Raw genomic sequence first — 25,281 nt, 5'->3', positions numbered from 1 at the left:
TCTCTGCAGTGACCCTGTAATTGTCCCTACTGGAGAGAAGTATTCTTCTGAATATTTAATATTATTAAAATTTTCATACTACCCAAAGCCATCTATAGATTCAATGTAATCTTTATAGGAAAAAAAGGCATTTTTTTACAGATATAGAAAAAGTATTTTAAAATTCATTTAGAGCCACAAATAACCAAAGCAATCTTGAGAAAGAAGTACAAAGGTAGAGGCATCACACTTCCTGATTTCAAACTATATTAAAAAGCTATAGTAATCAAAACAGTATGGCACTGGCCTATACATTGACACATAGACCAATTGAACAGAATCAAGAGCCCAGAAATAAACCCCCATATATAAGATCAACTATTATTTGACAAGGGAGCCATGAATACTCAATGGGGAAAAAACATTCTCTTCAATAAATGGTGATGGGAAGACGGGAATAAAGACACAGACCTACTAGAGAATGGACTTGAGGATACAGGGAGGAGGAAGGGTAAGCTGAGACAAAGTGAGAGAGTGGCATGGACATATATACACTACCAAACATAAAATAGCTAGCTAGTGGGAAGCAGCTGCAGAGCACAGGGGGATTAGCTCAGTGCTTTGTGAACACCTAGAGGGGTGGGATAGGGAGGGTGGGAGGCAGGGAGACACAAGAGGGAAGAGATATGGGGACATATGTATATGTATAACTGATTCACTTTGTTATAAAGCAGAAACTAACACACCATTGTAAAGCATCCAATAAAGATGTTAAAAAAAAAATGGTGATGGGGAAACAGGATATTCACATGCAGAAGAATGAAAATGGATCCTGATCTTACACCACTCACAAAAATTAACTTGAAATTACTTAAAAAAGTAAATGTAATACCTAAAAACTGTAAAACTCCTAGAATAAAATATAGCAGATAAGCTCCTTGCCATTGGTCTTAGAAATGATTTTTTGGATATAACTCCAAAAGCACAAGCAACAAAAGCACAAATTTTTAAAGGACTACTTCAAACTAAAAGTGTCAGAGTATCAAGAGAAACCATTAACAAAAATGAAAAAGCAACCTTTGGAATGGGAGAAAATATTTGCAAATCATGCATTTGATAAGAGGTCAATAAAAAGGTAGGAATGTAAATTGGTGCAGCCACTATAGAAAACAGCATGGAGCTTCCTCAAAAAAATTAAAAATAGAACTACCCTATAATCCAGCAATCCCACTTCTGGCTATATATTCAAGGAAATAAAATCATGATCTCAAAGATTTATCTGCACCCCCATGTTCAATGCAGCATTATTCACAATAGCTAAGACATGGAAACAACCTAAGAGTCAATCAACAGATGACTGGATAAAGAAAATGTTGAGATATATACATATCTTTTAACATTCCCACCAACAATGCATAAGAATTCTCCTTTTCCTACATCCTTGCCAGCAATTGTTATCTCTTCTCTTTATAAATACAATGGAATATTATTCAGTCATTAAAAATAAGGAAATCCTACCATTTGCAAAAAATAACATTAATGAAACCTGAGGGCTTCATGCTAAGTGAAATAAGAATGACAAATACTCTATCCCACTACTGGGCATATACCCAGAGAAAACCATAACTCAAAAAGACACATGCACCCCAATGTTCATTGCAGCACTATTTACAATAACCAGGTCATGGAAGCAACCTAAATGCCCATCAACAGACAAATGGATAAAGAAGATGTGGTACACATATACAATGGAATATTACTCAGCCATAAAAAGGAATGAAATTAGGTCATTTGTAGAGACGTGGATGGATCTAGAGACTGTCATACAGAATGAAGTAAGTCAGAAAGAGAGAAACAAATATCGTATATTAATGTACACATGTGGAACCTAGAAAAATGGTACAGATGAACCAGTTTGCAGGGCAGAAATAGAGACACAGACGTAGAGAACAAGCAGAAATAGAGACACAGATGTAGAGATTGGGATTGATATATATACACTAATATGTATAAAATGGATAACTAATAAGAACCTGCTGTATAACAAAGTAAATAAAATAAAATTTAAAAAAATTTTAAAAAAGAATGATATACTCTATGATCTGATGATCTCCCTTATGTGTAGAATCTAAAAACATTGAATTCATAGAAACAGAGTATATAGTGGTTAATGCCTGGGGCAGGGGATGGGGGAATGAATGAAGGTGGTCAAAGGGTATAAACTTCCAGTTATAAAAAGAGTAAGTGGGGCTTCCCTGGTGGTGCAGTGGTTGAGAGTCCGCCTGCCGATGCAGGGGACACAGGTTCGTGCCCCGGTCCGGGAATATTCCACATGCCGCAGAGCGGCTGGGCCCGTGAGCCATGGCTGCTGAGCCTGTCCATCCGGAGCCTGTGCTCCACAACGGGAGAGGCCACAACAGTGAGAGGCCCGCGTACCACAAAAAAAAAAAAAAAAAAAAAAAAAAAAAGAGTAAGTTCTTGGGATCCAATATAAAGCACGGTAACTGCAGTTAACAATGCTGTATTGCTAAGAGAGTAAATCTCAAAGGTTCTCACCACACGCACCAAAAGAAACACCTATGTGAGGTGCTGGATGTGTTAACTAACCTTATTGTGGTAATCATTTTGCAATATATACACATATCAAATCATCATATTTGTATGTCTTAAACTTACACAATGTTATATGAAAATTATATTTTGGTAAAGATAGAAAAAAATTTAAAACACAAGCAGATTCTCTCTCTCTCTCTCTCTCTCTCACACACACACACACACACACACACACACACACACACACAGTTAAAAAGCAGTTGAAAAACCTTAGAAGCCCTGCTCCTAAGGCCTTTCAACTGCTTTAATCAGGCCCTAGAACATCCCAGATAATCTCCCATAGTTAAAGCCAACTGAATAAGGATTTCAATTACATCTGCAAATTCCCTTCGCAGCAATACCCAGATTAGTGTTTGAATAACTGGGGATGTAGCTTAGCCAAGTAGACACATCAAAAAGAAAAAGAGAAACCATCACATTATGAAAACTCATATATATAAACAAGGAGGTTAAAAAAGATTATTTAAATGTAGAAACTATAGCCATTCATTCAATACTACTGCCATCATAAAAAAAACGTATAACAATAAAAGCCAGGCAAACCTTGTAAAAGAATAAAGATATTTCAATAGGCACAAAACAGACATTTAAGATGAACATCATTCTTGAGACAAAAGTAAGAAGCTATCAAAGAATAGTCAAACATAGCCATCTATAATATACTGTTTCAGAAGGAAAGCTTTAGCTCGTAAGTCAGGTTCACCATGATAAACAACCAGAACCTGGAAAATACTGGACATCATAAATGACACAGAGACTGAGAAACAAGAAGTTGTCATATTTTATCATGGTTCAAAACAAAATGACTCTCAGTCCTATGCCTTGAAGGGGACAGAGGTTAGAAAAACGCTAGCAGTTGTTTTATGACCTTTCCAGCTTTGAAAAGAAAGGCCCCTTAGGCCAAGCAAAGCCCATTTTTCCCCATAATTTGAAGACCAACAACATTTTATCCTGGTGTGAGAGGTTGATCCTCGCTGTTTGACGGCACACATCTTTTCACAGATGGAGCTGAAGGCATCCATCTGGAAGGTTCTGTGCTTTCCCAGAACCATGACTCTTTTCCTCCTTTACCCTGAGCCTGCAGTGCCTGGGTACACTTCACTCCAAGTGACTGTTCCCTACAAGCTATAGTTCATCTTTTCTTTTCTTTTTTGAAACACTATATTGGAGAAGAAAGCTGCAGAGCAGCTTTTGTGAGACTCTATTATCAGAACAAAAGGAGGAAGAGCATGCATCAGTAGTTCATTCTTCTTAATAATTTTTATGGACTGAATGTTCTCACTGAGAAGTTAGAGAAGTCACTTAGAAATTCATTATGCAGGGAGAAAACTCAAGATGGCTCCTGGCACTAAGCAATTTTTTTTTTCTATTAGATCGCTAAAGTAGTTACCCCACACCTGGGTGTGAACAAAGCTTAATAAAACCTTGTAAGTGATAACACTATGCTCTCAGATTATTATCTTCAGGATGTCTCTGTACACAGTGCATATAGTCATCTTCAGTATCACTGCCTACACTGAAACAAGCAGAGGCCAGGAAGACCCTGCTGAGATGGAGATACTATTGGGTCGCTGATCGGTTCACTTACTAAGAGGTCCACTCCTACCCACTGGCCTCGCCTGTGAGACCAGACTCAGCTTCAGGGTCTGCCTGTTAGTAGGGTGGGAAAACTCCCATAAAGTTGAAGCTTGAACTTCAATTTACCCAAACAAGCCCTCTCGTGGGGGAGGGTGAGTAAGCCTAAAGAAATAACGTTACTGAGAAGTTAAGACTTCTACAGTAGAATCCCCTCCTACCAGCACTAAAAACGAGGAGTAGGACACAACATGGCATAAGTATTCCCTATTGGCCAGATAAAGGGGTGAGTATGTGAAATTCATAGGAAAGTTGGTGAAGACTCATAGTCCTGGATTTGTACAGAGAAAAGACCACAAGGAGCTTGAGAGGTCAAGGGTGAGTCAAGGTCACTAGATGGGTAACCAGGACAGAGTGCTAGTGGCACAGCAGGCCAGTGCGGACAACAGCAGCAGCGCATGTTTTGTACAGCATCCTGGAGAGATAACAGGAGCAGTGGCTACAGCACACAGAAGCAGAGGCACAAAGAGAGGCACAAATCTTATGTAAGATAACCTTCCTCTTGGGGTCCCCCAGAAAGACTAGAAAGGGGAAGGTGTAGGTACCTGTTGAGGCCCTTGAGCTCTCAGATTTCTTGCTGCCTCTGGAGGTATTGGTTAAGTCCCCCTATGATCTTAGCTCCGTAGTTCTTGCATTATGCATTTTCAGACTTTATTTGAGCATTTCTTTTTCCAGACTGGGTCTGAAAACCAGTGGTGTCAGACTAAGTGTGATTTAAAAACCAGACTGGGTCTGGGATCAGACCCAGACCCCCTACAGGGACTTGAACCTTTGGTTCACATCCCCCAATTAAAAAGGGTTACAGCAGGCTCTTGGAACGAGCTGGAGATCTGAAGTTAAAACTGACCTAGGGAGGTTTCTCTATAGAAGCAGTTGGCATCTTAAGGTGGACAGTTCTCCCAAGATCGTGGATCAAGATCTTAACCTCCAATATGAAAGCTTTATTCCTTTTGCTTTTTCACTACTTGCCTTTTCTCTCTGTTAATGTACAGGAAGATAAGGTTCCTTATCTCCGATATCTTTCACTGAATGTACTGCTAAGGTCATAGCTGCACAACAAAAGTCCTTAAAACTTTCTTGCTAAGGTGGTTTAGATAATAAAATTGCAGAACTAGAAGGAGTCTGTTTCATAGTAAATATCTCTTACTGCACCTACATAGACACCTCTGGTATTGCAACAAATACAAGAAATTATCAAAGAAGCCACTTGGCTAAAACAGGTTGATGCTCCTTCAGGTACATTCTTTGATTTATTTGATGCCAATTGGTTTGATTCTTGGGGGTCCTGGCTAAGGAGTACACTCAGTCTCTTGGTATTATCCTCCTAATAGCTATCATTATAGTTTCCCTGGTGTGCTATATTCTCTCAAAAGTCTTAAATGCATGTTTGCAGCCATCAGCAGTACATCAAACGGTCTCACTGCACTTGGAAAAACAGAAACAAAACAAACAATGAGATGAACAGCAAGAACAATTCTTTCACGATCTGGCATTATAACCTAAAACTTTTACAAGGAGACAAGAAGGAACTTAACTCTGATGGTTACTGAGAGTGGGCTAATACCAATTTTTGGTCAACCTCTCATGTATGAGAGGATGAACAAAAGGGTGGAATTGTTAAATGAATAAACAAGGAGGGCATTAGACTGACGTGGCTTTAATGCTGTGGTGACCTATATAAGCAACCCAAAATCTCAGCCTATAAATGCCTCAAGACTACAAAATCAAAATACTGAGGACAACTAATCACAGTCAACGAGTCTTTAAGTTATAGCCAATAACTAATTTCCTTACTTTGCTTCTGCCTTTTCTCTATAAAAGCTTCTCCCCAAGCTTTTACTGGTGGACTATTCCTAAACACTTCTGGTTTGGTATTGCCCAATTCAAATCAATTTTTGCTCAAATAAGCTCAAAATGTTTACTATGCCTCAATTACTCTTTTAACAGCATGAACACTCCAGTCCTTCACAGTCCCCACAACTCTCAATTGTCTTTTAACAGTTGTGTTTCACATTTTTGTGACTCAGTGACATTTGAGCTTGAAAGCCTCTGCTATAAGTGAGTATGAGGTGGGTCCAGTGGTAGATGATTCAAGGAAAGGCCAATTAAACTGTAGGTCACTCTTCCTGATACCCCAATTAACACATTTAATAAAAAGCAAGCTATGCTGTATTTCATGTTCTTCCAGGCCTTTCATCCAGCATTCCAAAGCTCATGATCAGAAAAATATGCAGTCCCGATAGCTCTCTTCTTATAAAATATGTATATTCATAGAATCTTTTCTGTTCGTTTCACAGAATCACAGCATACGTACATCTCTTTTTTGGCTTATTTGTTTAGCTTGAAATATCTTTTCTCAGTATAGAACAATGGATGAAGTATTTACAAATACTGACACAAATCTAACATTTTTCTTTCAGCTTAGCAATGTACAATAAAACAACAAACAGAAAGCGTTAAGAGCTGAATTATTCTGAAATTGGTCACACAGAACTCCAAAATACTTGTCAGAAGATTTTAAGCAATAGATATTAGGAAGGTAATGCATATATTTACATGGATCTAAGAACATTTTTGTAGCCTCCACAGTTGAAATATACTGAGCCACAACAAGCCTCCAGACAAAGCTCAATTCTGTAATTTAAGTCCCATTTGCAATAACTTCATAGGACAGCACAGACATTGAAACATATAATTTGTGTCGGCGGCAAAGAGATTCCATTATTCACTTATTCATCTTGAGATTCTCAGTTACAAACCAAAGAAATTGTTCTAGCTCATTGAAGCAGAAAAAAATACTTCATTAAAAGGATATAAGTTTCAGAATCTCTGGGAAAGACCCAGAAGCAGGCTTGATGTTCACTCTTCCAAGAACAGTCTCCAAAATAAGACACAAGACTGTTCCAGCACCAGGGCTACCACCAGGTACAACATCACAGTTTGCACTGGTGGTTCCAGGTACTAGAGACAACTACTAGAGTCTTTTGGACTGTGCCTCTGGAAGGCTGGATGTCTTGGCCTGCGTCAATGTTTGTGCTTGGCTGCAAAGCATGATGGCTAGAAAAGTAAGGTTATGGGCTCTGCCACTGTGAGCAGTGGGCTAATAAGGCAAAGAACTCCCCACACACAAAAAAAGGTATACAAAGGTGCTGAGGAATCAAATGACCACTGCCCACCCACCCACCCCTGCCAAAGCAACAGGGCATTAGATACTGGGTGAGAAAGTGTTAAAGAAAAATAAAATAACATGTTAAGAAACAAATTCTTGTGGAATTTTTAGTCTGTTGGGGAAGACAGGACAAAAATTAAGCAAATAATCACATTAATAAATGTATAACTGCCAACCGCATAAGTGATCCAAAGGAGAAAGTTCTGGTTCTCTGAGAGCTCGTATCAACTGGAGATCCAGAAGACTTCTTAAGGAAATGATTTCTGACCTGGGATCTGAAGAAGAAATAAGAATTAAACTGATGAAGGGAATTGAAGAACATTCCAGAACATTCCATTCAGGGGAAGCACATACGCAGACAGCTGTGATGAGTCAACTGGAGATCCAGAAGACTTCTTAAGGAAATGATTTCTGACCTGGGATCTGAAGAAGAAATAAGAATTAAACTGATGAAGGGAATTGAAGAACATTCCAGAACATTCCATTCAGGGGAAGCACATACGCAGACAGCTGTGATGAGAGGGAACCCAGCAAGTTTGAGGAGGAGGAAGGACCATGTATTTACTTGAGATTAAGGTTAGGGTGGGAAAAGAGTTGTGTAAATAAGGTTTGAGAGGTAGATGGGGCTAGATGAGGCAATATTTACGTCTTCATTCTGAAAGCAAATGTGGAAGGGGAGTGCAAGAGTACTCTAATCAGATCTCTCTGATAATTTTGTGTCAACTGAGCACTGGGAGGCTGTAGACAACATGTGGTTCAGGAGGGAGGTGACTGTAGTCTCACCTCTTACAAGACACTTGGAGAAAACCCACCAGCCACTTTACAGTAGATTCTTGTTGCTTTTTCTTCGGTGTGTGTAAGTTCTGTTTTAATCAGTTTTGCTATAACTGTTATTTTGCAAAATTGAATTACATACATGCTTAAAACATTTTCAGATTTTGAAAAGTTTAATGTCATAAATATTCCTTTTTTGGAAACTGCATCTCTGATGACACTCTAGAGCATTTGCAATTCATAGCCTAATGCATTTGGCTAAGTTGAAATTCCTTGAAATTCAGAATTTATAATAAAAGGCATTATGGTTTCCAAATAGTAGTGGATGACCAGGGAATTACAGTATTTAGCGCTGCTTTTCAGACTTCCACCTGAAAACTGCCTTTCCCTGGTCGTCTGATCTACTGTCTCTTCGCCAATTAATTCTTAGTTAATTTCTGCATAAATAGCAATAGAAAGCTCTATAAGAACTTCATTAATTTTTTCTTCAATTACTTGAAATTTGGTTAGAACTGAAGATTTCTTTGCATTAAAGCAGCCTGAAGTATTAGCTTTAAAAAGTGTGGTTTGAAGCCAGGAGACTTGATGTTAAGTTCTGTTTGCATCACTTCCCAGATATATGACATTTTGAAAGTTATTGGAGTCTTTAGCCTTTATTTTCTCAACTGCAAAAGAGAGGGCCTCCAGCTGAGTTGTAATGAAGATAAAATAAGAGGATATTTCATCAAAGTGATTCGCATGCTAGACAAGTGTAGAAGCATAAACATGAAAATGATTTACTAAATAAACAGGGTTCGGAAATGCAGAAACATTGGGGTGCTTCATAGCAAAGAAAATATTCAAAAATTTTGCAGCATTTTAAGAATACGCACAAAAGTAGAGACCGGAACTGTTTTGACTGTGCCTGTGTTCCTTCTTTCGGGATTTTCCTTGTTGGTCTCTGAGTTTAGAGCACGTGAAAACCCTGGATCAGCCTCCAGCAGCCTCCCAGCTGGGCTACACCCCAGAAAGCAATCGTGGCAGTAAATTTAAACAGAGTCCAGGAGTAAGCAAGGCGTATCTCTTCAACAGCCAGGTATGCTTAGGTTCTTTTGGTGCCCTATGTTTCATTTCATTTTATTAGCTGTTTATCAGATATACAGGGCGGAATTAATAATACGCCTCAGCTCAAGGCACTTTATAATCATCGATCCATATGAGTCTCTCTAGTCTAGTTTTAACAGTTATTTATTCTACTTATCCACATCTCCAAGGTAACCATTCTGCTGTATTTCTTTTTTTTTTTTAATTAATTAATTTATTTATTTATGGCCACGTTGGGTCTTCATTGCTGCGTGCAGGCTTTCTCTAGCTGTGGTAAGCAGGGGCTACTCTTCGTTGCGGTACACAGCCTTCTCATTGCAGTGGCTTTTCTTGTTGCGGAGCATGGGCTCTAGGTGTGCGGGCTTCAGTAGTTGTGGCACACGGGCTCAGTAGTTGTGGCGCACGGGCTTAGTTGCTCCACAACATGTGGGATCTTCCCAGACCAGGGTTCAAACCCGCGTCCCCTGCATTGGCAGGCGGATTCTTAACCACTGCACCACCAGGGAAGCCCTATTTATTTCTTTTTATTTTAAAGTGCTCTAAAATGTGTTGTGTGATTTTGTTAGCATTTCTTTTAAACTATGTAAATCCTTATAGATCTCATTCATTTCCTTACTCTTTTGGACTAAGTACTATCTTTTTAAGATCCAATCTTATTTCTATGTGTACATCAGATATGTCCCTCCTAAAGCTCCATAACCACCCATGGTATGTATCCTCCAAGTCTTGCCTATTTACTCTACCCAAACTGCCACCAACTCCCACCACTGTAAACATTACTGTAATAGCTGTCTTTATATAGTTCACACTATAAAAATATTTGAAATTTTCTGTGGGATAAATTCTCAGTAGCAGAATTGCTGTGTCATAGTATGTATGTACACTTAATTTGTCTACATCCTGCCAGACTGTTCTTCAGAATGGCTGTATCAATCTACTCCCCATGAAGCTTTCTGCATAGCTGCTTCCCTGACAACACTTAGCATTATCCAGTTTTCTAATTTTTGCCATTTAATACTGTTAATTTAACCTGAATTTCTCTGGTTACTATCTTCAGCATGCCTTTGAGTACTTGGTTTTGAGAGTTTTCTTTTCTGTAAATTGCTCTCTCATAGTCTTTACCTGTTTTCCTATTGCGGTAACTGACTTGTCAATTTACAGAAATTCCCTGCTAATTATTAATTCCGTTCCAGTTTTGAACATTGAAAATACCTTCTCCCATTTAGTCATCTATTAATTTGGTCCATAGTGTTCTTCATGAATGAAAAACCTTAATTTTCCTGAGCATAATGAAGCTTTCACAGATTATTTCTTCTTTTCTAACTTTCTCATCCTTGGAGATCTTCCCCTGTGGTCCTCTCCCTGCCTGAAGTCTCACCTGAGGGTGCTGGGGACAGAATGACAGCTGCTCAAGTACAGAGGATGGATCAGTTTTGTTTGATGCTCTTTCCGCACAACTACAACAATGCCCGGACCAGGGTTAGTGCCATTATATATAAGTGCTAAATGAATGAAGTTAGAAAGTCTCCCAGAGCTATGAAGAGGTCATTTCACCTCCTGGATTCTTTAAGGTGCACAGCTCCCCACGACTTACTTGGTTTGCGTACAAGAAAAATCCTTCTTGCTCAGGGAGGGAGGAGGGCTGCAGTGGGGTGGAGCAACGGAAGCTGTTTGTCACTCTCTTTCCATGATTTCAATTTCCATGATTTCAATCTCCACATTGTTCCCAGTGGATCGTTCCGAAAAGTCAGTATCTGGAAGATTTTACATAGATATGCATATGAGTAAGTATCTTGCTGGTAACCAATATTTCTTGCTGGTACAAACCAATCCAAAACGTACATTCCCACAATATTTCTGATTGTTTTCTTTATTGGGGTATAACTTACATGCAATAAAATTCTCCCATCTATACAGCATATTTGCAGGGGGAGCCTTAATTTTGATATAATTGTATTTAGCAATCTTTTGCTTTGTTTTTCCTTTTGAAAATTTTTGAAGTGTTTCTAGATTGTAAAGATTATCTCATACATTCTCTTAAATCAGCTGTATTTTTTTCCCTTCTAACTTACATGTTTAATCAATCTGGAGGTAACTCATTATGTAGTCTTAGGTAGGGATCCAATTTTTCTCCATATAGTGAGACAATTTCCCCAAAAAACTTCAACTAAACATTTTCTACTGATTTGTGGTAATTCCTTTCAAGTTTATTAAATTCCCATGGATATATGAGTCTCATTCTGAGTGTATCATTTCCTTCCACTTATCTGTTTATCTGATCTTATACCAATAGCACATTGCTTTTACTACTCTGGCCTTGTAGTATGTCTTAATATCTGGCAGGGCAAGCTCTTCATCTTTACGACTTCTCTTTAAGCAGCAGACAGCCATGAACTTTTATTTCTCTCTACAAATTTTACAGCAAATTTAATAGTTTCCCTAAAATATCTAACTGGAATTGTTACTGAAATTGCATTGCATTTATATACTAAATTAAAGAAAATCTCTGTCTTAATAATATGAATTCATCCCATCCAAGAGCATGAAATGTCATTCTCTTTCTTCATAGCATCTTTCATGTCCTTCACCCAAATTTTAAAGTGTGACAGGAAAATTATTTGAAACTTGGAAATAAGACCACAAAAAGGTGAGTGGGATATCCTTTCAATATCACATGAGGGCAAAGGTCACAAAAGTATAGTTATGAAATGTATTTAGTTTATCTCATTGTTTACCATTAATAAAAGGTCTCAAACTTAGTGAGGTTACATGTTAACTTCTAGAATTTTTTCCAGTAGATGCAAATAATTTTGTGTCTAATGAAAGAGATGACTCCAAAGATTTATGGTCTGGGTTTGGGACATTAGTTTTATAACTAATTCAGCAGTCCCGATATTTCTCTGCTAAACTGCCTATAAATCCCTGGCATCTTAAGTTCTCTTTGAACTGGCCATACACCTTATTGGTCCCCGTATTAATTAATGGGTTTAAAATCTTTAACATGTTGATTTTCTATTTGCATGAAAGTCATGGTTTTAACTTTTTGAAAAGCACACTTTGGTGAGTTCCTTCATAAAGGTCTTACATATTCTAGGTTACTTTAAGTCTTAGATAGTTTATAGTTGTATTGCAATTATGAATGAAATATTATTTTTCTGGAGTTTCCCGATTAATTACTGCTGGTATAGAGAAATATTTTTGATTTTGTAAGTTGATGCTGTATAAAGCAACTTTGCTAAACACATACTGGTTCTAATAGGTGGTCTCTGGATTCTATTAGTTCTTTTAAGTACACAATTACAATATCAGCAATTAATGAACAGCTAGATACTATACACTAATAAATTTTTAAAGATAGATAAAGTGGATAAATCCCTAGAAAATTATCAAATGCCAAAATTAGCCCTAATTTTACAAATACTTCCCTTGAGGTTGATCCTAGGTTTAGCTTCTGACTCTCAATAAAATTCATATTTATGTTGTGTACATAAATGACCTCATTTAATATCCACTAAAATTCTGTAAGTTAAGTGCTATGCCCATTATATATTGAAGAAAATAAAAAAGCGCATCGTAAAATAAGCGCATCGTACAAAGTCACAACATTAGTTATGGTGGCTCCTTGTCAAAAATTCAGCTCTTGTGCCTTGAAACCTGGTACAATTTTCTGAGGCAGAAACTTTTGTGTGTCTCTCTGCCCCTATCCTCCAGGTCGTTTTATTACCTAGAAGTTCAGAAAAAAATAAAACTGATCATAGCAAAGAAATGTTCATCAGCTAATAGGGTAAGTATTCACATGAGGTTTGATTTTTGCTACCCTCATATCTACAAAGGAAGACCAATTTGTTATCACAGAAAAGTGAGAAATACAAAATGATATCTCATCAGGGGTTTTGCTTTCTCTTTGGAGTCTGGAGAACAAGCAGGTTCCTATAACTGATGAAGCTGCTTTTAAGATGTACTTGTGGCAGTGTTCTCAGATTCGGCAAATAAATATACAGGGTGCCCAGTTAAATTTAAATTTCAGGTAAACAATGGATATTATTTTAGTATAAGCACGTCCCATGCAATATTTAGGATATATCCAGTATGTGTATATGTGTGCGTACTATATATCCAGTGTATATTATATACACATAGTATACATTATAATCTTTACCACAACCCTGAAAGATTATTATTCACCTTTTATATTGATAAGGAAGCTGAGGTTCAGAGATATTAAGTAAATCATTCAAGGCCACCAGGTGGTAACTGGCAAAGCTGATCAAGACCATCTAAAACCCATGCTCTTATACTGCTTCCCCAGTTCCTCAAGTAACCCTGTGGGACAGCACCATGTTTCAGTTAACCCCAGTCCCATTCCCAGCCCTCTCCTCCCTTGCTCCACTCTATGGCAGGGGTTGGGAAAACTAAACTCTCCCTTTCCAGCTTCCATCACTTCCAGAGCAGGCCATGTGACACAGTTCCGGCCAGAGAAGTGAAAGCAGAAGTTGACTGGAGCTTCTGGAAAATCTTGGCTTTCACGATCAAAGGGACAAACATGAGTCACTGATCTGCCCCTCCTCCTCTTGCCATGATCACAGATTTGATGACGGGCGATGTAGCCCTCATCTTGTGATGACTATTAAGGAAAGGCCAGGGGGTCTATAGAGTTGCCAGCCAACCCTGGTACTATCGAACCTCTGAACCAAGGAAGAGCAACACCTACCTCCAGACTTCCTATTAGGTAAAGATAAAACTATTTGTTTAGCTACAGTAAGTCAGGGTGCGAATTTCCTTTCCACACTAATTATTTGGGTGTTAGGGATTCTCAATAGATTCAAATTCAGACAACATGAATTGGATGCCTAATACTTCCAGGCTCCTTGAGAGATGTCATCATAATTTAACCCTTACAATAGCTTTGTGTGGTGGGGATTACTGTACCCATTTCACAAAACTGCTTCAAAGAAGCCTCGCAGCCTGTTCAAAGTCTACCCTAAGCTGGTAGCAACATCAGGATTCAAACCTGTGTCATCTGAATCTGACTGTAGGCTTTTCTCTTTTAGATGACTGGAAACACTCGTATGATACTGAAATAACAGTTTGGTTTCATTTTGAAAGTATGCATTCAACAGGAATTTTCCAGTTTTCAGAGATGAATAATCATTTTATAAGGAAATTTTACTTTTACCAAAACTCATATTCCTTAAACTCACTGAATACATTAAACTAGCCTATGGTTTTTCATTTTTCTGTAGAGCAAGTTATGTTCTCTACTAGGGAGAAAAGATGTGTGATAAAATAAAGGTTGAAATCCAAGGAACATTTTTTTAAAAACCAAGTACCAAAAACTACTACGTTACAAATGTGAAAAAAAAAACATGGAATATGATTGTAATAGTTACATCTCACATTGGCTGAGGATGGAGTATGTAATGCTGGAGAATTCTTTTACCATTGCATTGTACGCTGAGTTCATAGTACTACACTGACTGGCAATCTCTCTTCATAATGAGAGTCTTTCGGCAGAGGAAAAGAAAAATAAGTTGTCATCTTAAAAAAGAAAAAAAGTACTATAGAAAGGGACAAAGATTTGTCAAAGGGCAGCACAATAACCATTATGGGAAGACATGACAAAGTCAAAGACAGCTGGGTAACCACTCATTTGCCCACCAACTTAATAGGATAAATTCCTCCAGGCTCTTAAAAGATAATGAGCACACCAATTATTTTCTCAGGGCACAGGAGCAGGTCGAGGAATTACTGCTGTGTTCTGACACAATAACACAAGCCAGACAAGTCAGAAATGTCATCGTCAAGCAGTCTAAGGATATTTGAGCAGAGAGATGTTAATCACAGGTGAGTCTTGCCAGTGGCTCTCCAATCACAGAAGTCAGGGTTCATTTTCAGTTCAAGCATGATGCTCTCAAATCAAATCTGGTATTAACGACATCCCACAATAAGGAGATTTGCAGCAACCATAAATCTTTAGATCTCTAAGTCAGTTGTCTATTTGTCCTTGTTGTCAGAGAGCACATATTTACTCAGCTTTCAGAGCAAAATACTTCATATAGATGCCAGAGATAGGGGAAGATAGCATTGATTCATGGACATGGGTTGCTGTGCAGTAGGTCTTTTGACGTAATAATAATTGCTATTTGTTTTGTACACTAAAAATAATTTCCAGGTACAAATATTACAATCTGTTCAAATCTATTAAGTTTTCAGGGGAAGTAACAAGAGTTTTGCTGGCTTAAGCAGTCCTCTGAAGTTCTTTTGTTGTTTCTATTGCTGTTCCATTGGGCTTTTAACTTTAAATATTTTATTTAAAAATTTTTAAACCTACAAAAATGCTGAAAGAAGAGAACAATAAATACCATTCATCTAAATTCATCAAAATATTAATATTTTATCACCCTTGGTTTTTTTTTCTGGGAATTTTCTTTTTTATTTTATTTTATTTTATTGATTTACAATGTTGTGTTAACATTTCTTTCCTTCTTGCCTATCTCTGGACTAACCATATTTTTTAATGTAAGAATATATCTACTTTCTTGCTCTACCATTTGAAAATAAGTTCCAGACACCATGACAGTTCATCCCTAAATATCACACATCTGCTAAGAATGAGTGTTCTCCTATATAATCAGAGTATCACTTTCATATATCCACATTCAAATTTCCCCAGTTGACCAAAATTGGTTTTTTTAATTGTTTTACTTTTTCAATCTAGGATCAAATCAAGGTTCACACATTGCCTTTGATTATGTCTTTTAGTATCTTAAATCTTTTCCTGAAGAGCATTCTTTTTGTTTCTGTTTCTATTTTCACAACATTGAAAAATTCAGGACAGTTGTCCTATATTATGCCCCACATTCTGTATTTAATTGTTCTTCACCACGAGAATCAGGTTAAATATTTTTGGCATAAGTACTACATAGCACACAGGGGATGCTGTATACCTCCCATTGTGTCAGGTATCTATTCTAAAGGTTAATTTTCCTTGGCAATGAAAACACATAATCCATGGGATAATACCTCTTGCCACCTCCAACAACATTTTACTCAAAAGTTTTAGTATTCTTTGATGATCTTTGCTTGAATTGCATTCAGGTGCAAAATGGTGATTTTTTTAAAAATTCTCTCCTTTTTCTACATTTACTATAATCTTCTGTAAAGAAGAGCTTTCCTACTTATTTCTTCTCTCTCCCTCTCTTTCCCCTCTTCCATCTATCACTATAGATTTATGTTCAATGTGATATAATCTCTTACCATCATTATTCTTTTCAATGCTCAAATTGTCCCAGTTTTTTTTTTTGGTTTTTGTTGTTGTTGTTGTTTGGTTTTTTTGCCATACGCGGGCCTCTCACTGTTGTGGCCTCTCCCATTGCGGAGCACAGGCTCTGGATGCGCAGGCTCAGCGGCCATGGCTCACGGGCCCAGCCGCTCCGCGGCATGTGGGATCTTCCTGGACCGGGGCACGAACCCGTGTCCCCTGCATCGGCAAGCGGACTCTCAACCACTGCACCACCAGGGAAGCCCTCACTCAGACTTTCTTATCAGATTTCCCAGAAGTGGGGCAGAATGGGAGGAGGGAAGGATGAGGTTTAAGATGTCAGCAAACATCAAATAAATGGGGTCAGATAAAATTTTAAATATTTTTTAAATTTGTTTAATTTAAAAAACTTTAAAAATAGAAAAATTTTAAAAAGTTATTTTAATTTTAAAAAATAAATTAATTAAAATGTTTTTAAAATGTTTAAAAATGGGGTGAGACTATTACACTGGGCTACACTTACATTCTTTTACATAAGTCTATGAGATAGAGATCTGTTACATAGGTACCATGTGCGCCCAAATCACCTCCACAGGGTACATGTGAAGTACCTGGAATAAGAACACAAGGAACTTCCAGCTCTTTAAGTGGGAAACAACCTCTATTAATACACAGTAGCAGCAGAAAAATCATTATTCCTTTGCAAGTTACTTGACATTTTCAAATTGTTTCTAAATCAGTTATGGACAGGGCTATCAATTTTCTGTTTAGAAAATCAACTTTAGAAAGGATATGTGCTTTCATGATGTCAGAGGGCTCCTCAGAGGGTCAAAAGCATTTAAACTTGTCTCTCAGTCAAGACATCAAGATAATTCTAAGAGCCTCTATATTTCATATAAATGTCAGATTAGAGCAGCTCATCATTAAGTTGAATTAACAGAAATAACCATTACATTTAAACACTCAAAAAATAAAGCTACAGATCTTTGTCAAAACATATAATGATAAAACAATAATATTAGCAGCTAACATGAATTGAATGTCTTTATGTTCCAAACACATTATAGTCATCCTCGTAACAGTTCTTTGGATTTAATATTAATATTATCTCAAGTTTGCAATGAGGAAATTTAAGCCCAAAGAGGTGAAATCATGTGACCAACATCCCACGGCAGGTAAGTGAAGAAGTGAGAATTCAAACACAAAGCAGAAAAATAACATTGAAAAGTCAACATTTCGGGACTTCCCTGGTGGTCCAGCGGTTGAGATTCTGTGCTCCCAGTGTAGGGGCCCCAGGTTCGATCCCTGGTCAGGGAACTAGATCCCCCACACACCGCAACAAAGACCCCACAGGTCACAACTAAGACCAGGCACAGCCAAATAAATAAAAAGATAGATAGATATTTTTTTAAAAAAAAGAAAATTCAACATTTCATTACTGTATATTAGCTCTGAAAGTAGAACATGGATTGATTTCCACTAAAGATAGAAAGTGCCAGACTGGCTCAGATTTTAACCTAATCAGCATAAACTTTTATTCCCTTCTCTTCTATTTTTACCTTAGAATATTAGGGTCCAGCATCCAAGACAGCCAGTAGCCAAATGACCAGGGATGGGGCAGAAGAACTGTTTGGACTTTTCCAATCCAAAGGATCACATCAACAATCAGTTTGGAATTCAGTGAAGTATGCCCTGTTGCGGTCTTGAGGTGATTTTTTTCAGCTGAAATCCAGATTTCTCTGTGTTGTAACCACGCTGAAGAAACAGAATAAACCCCCCACCCAAAATCTGGTTGGAACGTCAAGACTGATGACACACAACAAGAAGGTATGAAAGGTTTATTACTTACATGAAATGAGAGAGGCGTTGAGTTCAAAAGTACCTATAGACTAATGGGTTAAAAAAATTGTTCAACCACTGTTTGACCTTCAGCTTTGGAGATCTCAATATCACATGTGTAGTGTAATAGTCTACATGACATTTTTCAGAGCACTTTTACACACATCTCATTGAATCACCTCAATAACTGAGAGTGAATGACAGAAAATTTACCTATGCAAACGTGAAGCAAATATCTCATGTAATCAATATGTGTATTCCAGTAGGCAGAGGGTGCTAAACACCTTTATAACCCCTTGGTGCACGGCTTTGCTCAAATGGCTGTGGCAACCAGCTGTGCCGCAGATATAACCTTTGACAAAATGACACACCTCTGCTGTACTGCCCGTCACTTGCTTTCTGGCCCAAGCTTCTCTGTCCATTGAGATTCTGGGCTGTGATGGGTCATATGCAAAACTGTAAGTACAAGGAAATTAGCACCCCTGGAGCAACCCTTGATTAACATAGGATAGGAACTGGGAAATAAACACTCACCTTTCCCCGTCCCTGGTGGACGATTCTGAGGCACATTCTGTATAACTCCAGTGGGGCCCTGCTAGCATTGAGCCCCAGCTGCACGCAGCCACCTTCTTAAAATTGCATCCTTGGATTCGCTTCCTTTCTTTCCTGTTCCACTCTTTCCAATCTGCTGTGCTTATCCTGCTTTATCAGATTTGGCTACAGTAGTTAATAAATCGTTAATATATACTTCAAGAAAAATCACATTCCCTGGGGACTATTCATCAAGCCCTTGTCATAGAATCTGCTTTAGAAGGGAACCCAAACAAAATCAGAGAGTTTAAGTAACTTAAAAAAGAGTCAGTTAATGTTGCAGTTAGAAAACAGGTCTTCTGTCTGCTTATGGGATGTGATTAAAAGCACAGGCACTAAAGTCACATTCAACTGGGTCTGAAACTAACTGGTGTACTTTAAGAATGTGACTTGATTTTTCTGATGCTCAACCACTTAATCGGAATATTAATATAAATGATAATAACAATGGCCAGTCATTATTGAGTGCTTCCATGTGTACACTCTTTGCATATATTAACCTCCTAATCCTCACCGTAACCTTATGACATATATATGTATATTATATATATATATATATTTTTTATTCAAGACCCATTTATTCTCTAATTCTGCCCACATGGAGACACCCTCCTTGAAAAGGCATTGAATCCTTCCATTCACTTTAACACCTTGTGCTGAAAACATGTGTTCTGAGGTTTCAACTATGAGATCCACATTCTTAAAGCACTGATTCTTAAACCTCATCTAGATTTCTCCCCTTGGATGCGGGGAGATGACCCAACCACAGCGAAGAACAGCTCAGGACTGTGGGCTCTGCTCGCCCAGAAGACCTTGCAGCTCCCCTGACCACCCGGCTGGATCCAGGACTAGGGTCCTGAGACGAGGGGTGCCTGCTGGACTGCCGCCAGCGCCACCGCCCCCAGCTCCTGTCCTCTTCACTAGGCTGGCTGTCACCTCTAGTTTCCCTGGAGTTTGGGGATTCCAGACGGTCTCGGCTCACACTTCTGTATGACGCCTGCTGCCTCAGCACTGCTGATCCACACTAAGGGGGGAAAGCACACAGAACTGCTTTTCAACACACCAACATTCCACACAAAAGTTATTTTATAAGCCTGCGAGTTCTTTTTCAGCAGAGGAGATTCCCAAGGTCATGACTTCCCCCGGCTCCCCACTGCCCTTGCCGGCAGACTGGATATGCGTGACCGCCAGTGCTGAGTCCGGCACACCCCCGTGGCTCCACTCCGGAGCACTCTCCTGGAGAACCGAGGACGGTTCCCTGGGCTCATCTGTCCTGAAGCCAGCCCTAGAGTGACAAGAGCCACACCTGCAGGTCTATTCCACTGACCAGCCGCACAGGACCGAGCTGGGCCCACGGACCTTGGTCTGGATTGTGTTGGCTGGTCATTCTTGCCTAGGTTCACAGGCCAACAGCCAGTGTCCTTCCTTCCCTGCTCATCACTGCACCAGTGGCTCACTCCTACCTGCTGCCATCACAGGCCTGGCAACCTCGTGTTCGGGGCCAGCCAAGAACTGAGACCCCAGCAGGCCCCTAGTTCCCAGCAGGCAAACTCCCCATTAAACTACCGCTGCCTGGCCGTGTTCTCGAGGCTTCAGAGCCGGGAAAGTGCGGAGGGCATAGCAAGCCGCGGCGCCCCCTGCCCCGGACCCGCCATGCTCCGCGGAGGCGCCGGGTCCTCGCCGCACCACTACCCCCAACACAAGCGACCTCTGCGCCCGCCTGTCCCGCGGACCCGGGTGCGCCTCCGGCCACCGCGACCCAGGACGGAAGCGCGGGGCGTGGTGCTCGGCACGCGGCGGGCGCGCGGCGGGCGCGGGGACGGACGCGCGACGGGCGCAGGGGCGGGCGCGCGACGGGCGCTGGGGCGGGCGGGGACCCCGGGTTCCGGCCCCGAGGCCGCGCGGACCCGCCAGGCCCACCTCCGTCCCCGCCGCCCGGAAAGCGAGATATAGTAATAATAATATTAATAATAGTATTACTAATATAATAATATTAATATATTATATTAATAATAATATATAATTATATATTATATAATTATATAATAATGTTGGTATTCTATTATTAATAATTATTATTATATATTATTGTCACCATTTTGCAGATGAAGAAACTGGGGTACAAAAAGCTTACTATGCCCAAGATCATAGAGCCAATAAGTGGCACCTCAGGTATTCCAACTCCAGACGCTCAAACTCTAGGGCTCACACATTTAATCATTATTAAACACATTTAAACACTATTAGCCTCCTCACAGGGTTGTAATAATAAAATTTAAAATAAAGCATCTAGTACAGTGCCAGTTGCATAAACAGTGCTTATAAACATTAACGCAAAAAGGAAAGAAAAATACTTTTTAAAAAGTTTAAATCCTGATTTAAAAATTGACAAATACTTCTTTTCTGTTAATTTATCTTTGTTTCTCTAATTTCCTTTTTTCTTGGACTCTCTTCCATTAAAATGTCACTGCCCTTCCACCACTGTGACTCACTGATGTTTTATCTTTCCCTTGTTCCTGGTCCCCAATCACCTGCTCCAACTTTACCCATTTCTTCCTTTCAAAGCTCATTTTTCTCAATTTCAAGGCTGCTGACAGATCAGCTTGTGAAACATTAGAGAGTTTATTTTCATACCATTCCCTTCAGAATATCACCAGAATAAACGTATTTGTGGTACTTGAGACAAACACCCCAAAATACATGGACAGTTGCAATCAGTATTTATCAGACCCTTCAGGATGTAAACAGAGGCTTCTCAGTGATCAAAAGGGATCAAGAAAAGGATTTCCCTGCATTGTGGGTGCTGCTTACAGTCTGAGGTACAAGCAAAAAATAAATAAATAAATAAAATAAACACTTTATTTGATTCACTAACAAGATCATCTTTCTTTTAATTAATAGCATAAGTACTAACTCACCTTAACTTTCCTCACAAATGATACCAATGAGGATAATTTGCATATGCAAAAGATTCACTCAGGGAGCTTTAATTAAGGTCCCTGATAACTTCTCTGATTGCATTTTTCACAACTGCCAAGAAACAGTGCAGTGCGGACTTCTTTCCCCTGGTGGAAGAATATTTTTTATAGAATTCTGAATGATTCAATGATCACTAGTGAAACATCAGCAGATGACACATAGATGATTCCACAACTGATGCACTTTGTCTCCTTAGGCAACCTTGAATTATCCTAAGTTTTAGGAAAGCAACATCTATAACAGCTTGACTCTTCTTTGGAACTAAGCCGAGTATGAATTAATTTAATTTATTTTAATTATATTAGGTATTTCCCAATGAAGAAACATTCCCAGGCACCGTAAGTAAACTTGCAGTTTAGGATCTCCTTTTGATATAGCCAATATTTTATGATAACTGTAAATGGAGTATAACCTTTAAAAATCGTGAAACACTACATCGTAACTTATATAATATTGTACATCAACTATACCAAAATTAAAAAAAAAAAACCTTCCATCGAACAACCTTTTCAAGGTGGTTGGCACATTGACATTTCCAAGGTTTGCACTGGTTCCTCTATTCCTGTGGAAAACAGCCATTTGCTCTGACTTCTGCACAATGGTTAATTAATAAAAAAATTAATCTACACATCAAAAGACCTTAATGGATCCACATCTCACACTGAAATATTCCCCCAGCTGAAGAGTTTACATATTGCTTACTCTTTCAGTCATCACTTGTTTCAAATGAGTAATTAAAGGAAAAGTAGAATTCTCAGGACCCACATATTCAATGGTATCTGTGTTTGTCTAATGTCAAGGATGTGCATATCCTTGCATTTTAGGAGATAATATTTTCATGCCAAATATCAATATACTTCAGTGGTAATCATATAAATGTCTATAATTTCAATTTTCTCTGTGTGTTCCCAGTCTAGTTAACTCAAATACAGAACCCCATATTAAACATTCTGAAACATTGTGTCCTCCAGCTTTATCAGCTGAAGAAGTTGTACTGAACTTTAAAATGAAATAAGATGTTTTTAAAGGGGAACTCTTAGCACCACTTTTACAGAGCACTCTTGGTACAGGAATCAAAATTATTAGCAGTGCCTTTTTTTTTCTTGTTTTAAGAGACTTCTCATTTCTGGCTGATGGTTACACCTCTAACTGGATTTCAAGCTCCATGCTCAGAGAAAGAAAAGCACACACAGCTCTCCTAATATCCAAATAATAATCTCTTCACTGATCATCACAAAAGTCCAATCTCTATCCCGAACCTATTAAATTAACTACAAAATCTTTGCTGGACTCGAGTTCTCACCAAAAAAGCCTGTCTGTGAGGACATTGTAGTCATTTAACCTCACTATTCTACAGGATGTTCCTACATTCCATAATGTACCTGAAAGGGTTAAAAAAAAGTCCTTTCCTGTGATCCTGTGAATTAATCATAATGACTGCTCTCGATGACAAAGGAGGTCCCACATGAGGAGAGATCTGAGTGTGAGAACTACTGCTTGGTAAAAGCTCTGGCTTAGGGATATGCCATCATTTAGCCATAGGAAGTTCAAGTTACTATAGTTCAAAAACAAGAAAGGGATTACTTGCAGAATCCAATTGAAGATGGTAACAATCCAAGAGGCAATTGATTCCAAGGGAGGCACTGACGCCAAAGCTAAGCAGGGCTCTAAGAGAATAGCCAACATTGGAGGTCAGAAATCGGGTCATAGAGTAAGGGTATCAGGAGGGGGCAGCAGACAATCAGCTCAGAGGACACCTGCTCCCCAGGAGTGACACACCCCCACTGCTCCTTAAAGACCTACCACAGCAATGGTGCCTGGCAGGGAATATTCACGAGAGATGAAAGCTTTTCCTTTTGAAGCTTTGATGGCTCTCCATAGCCTAGTACTACCCAGAATCATCCTGTGCTGCTGGAAAGCATGCAGCTAACAAGTGAGAATGGCAGTTTCATCCATTTGTTTCTCAATTCTAGAATGCTATCATTTTAAAAGAATATTCGAAAGAGACCTCAGAGACCTTACAGTGACCTCAGAGAAGAGGGACATACTGGGTGCAAATATGTTGCTGTCATGCACACTCATTTAGTGCTGACTCCACCTCTCCCAATATCACCTTCCCCACAACCATCACTATCAGTCAGTTCACCAGGAACCAATAAGCAATATTACCCAAAGCTACCAAAAATTTAAGTTCGAAATGGTTTCAGAGGGTGTCAAAATTGTTAATGCTACAGGGCCTAAGCCAATGCTTCTCAAACTTTAATGTGCACACAAATCTCCTGAAGGATCTTGTTAAAATTCTATAGTTCTGGGGTGTTAACTGAGTGCTTGCATTTGTAACAAGCACTCAGGTGATGTCAAAAGCTGCTGCTCTATGGATCACACCATTGAGTCCCTTGCTGACTCAGAAGCCCCATAATTGTCCAATATTCTTGATGCTCCTTCAGATTAGAATTCAGCCTAGAATCAAATCAAATTCTCCAAATCAAGGGTTCTCAAACTGAACTCCATGGGTCTCCAGCTCTGGCACCAGACTCCCTAGGTTTTAATCTCAGTTCCTCTGCTTACTTCCTCCATTTCCTCATCTTATAGAATGAGTATAACATAGAACCTGTCTCATCAGGTCATTGCTGGAATTAATTGAGATGACTCAGGTAACACGCATCACATAGTTCTTAGCATGGTAATCAAACAACAAAGGTTAGTTGTCCCTAGAGGACCCCAAGAAAAACTTCAGGGCACTCTATGAAGCCTTCAAAGTTATTTCTAAAATATTCTATGTGCTGCAATTCATTTACCCGAGAGAGAGTCTATGTCTTTCATAGATTCTCAATGGGATTCACAACCCCCAAAAGTTTGAGAACTGAATTTAACAGCACATTAAAAGTACTATACACCATGCCCAAGTGAAATGCAGTGATGATTTAACATATGAAAATCAATCATTGCAATACAGCAAATTAACAGAAGGAAAGACAAAACCACATGATTATATCAACTGATGTAGAAAAAACATTTGACAAAGTTTAATACCTTTTCACGATAAAAACACAGCGAACTATTAATAGAAGGGAAGTACTTCAACATAATAAAAGCCATATATGAAAAACCCACAGCAGTGAAAGACTTAAAGCTTTTCCTCTAAGACCAGGAAGATGGAAAAGATACCCACTTTCATCACTACTATTCAACATAGTACTAAATGTCTTAGCCAGAGAAATTAGACACACAAAAAAATAAAATAAAAGGCATCCAAATTTGAAAGGAAGAAGTAAAATGATCTCTGTTCACAGATGACATATTAGCACAAAAATTCCTAAAGATTACACACACACACACACACAAACCTGTTAAACCC

At 38.9% G+C, this 25,281-nt stretch overlaps 1 long non-coding RNA gene across 3 annotated transcripts in view; it reads right to left on the bottom strand.

The window, feature by feature from the left end:
• The window catches only part of LOC307184545, a 60,068-nt gene extending 40,398 nt beyond the window's left edge, over window positions 1–19,670 (bottom strand). Inside the window, exons 1-4 of one of the 3 annotated variants that reach the window (XR_013827741.1) lie at window positions 18,888–19,670; window positions 18,074–18,269; window positions 10,848–11,007; window positions 7,549–7,671 (exon numbers count right to left, since the gene is read on the bottom strand). This is a non-coding gene — a long non-coding RNA (uncharacterized lncRNA). Of the gene's footprint in view, window positions 1–7,420; window positions 7,820–10,847; window positions 11,008–18,073; window positions 18,270–18,887 lie in introns of those variants that run through there. The other 2 variants (XR_013827742.1, XR_013827743.1) reach the window with 2 other exon arrangements.
• Window positions 19,671–25,281: the final 5,611 nt, after the last annotated feature.

The sequence above is a fragment of the Stenella coeruleoalba genome (genome assembly GCF_951394435.1).
Source record: "Stenella coeruleoalba genome assembly, chromosome: 3".
Taxonomy (NCBI): domain Eukaryota; kingdom Metazoa; phylum Chordata; class Mammalia; order Artiodactyla; family Delphinidae; genus Stenella; species Stenella coeruleoalba.
The sequence above is the reverse complement of the archived record's forward strand: the minus strand, read 5'-3'. Positions and strand labels throughout refer to the sequence as shown.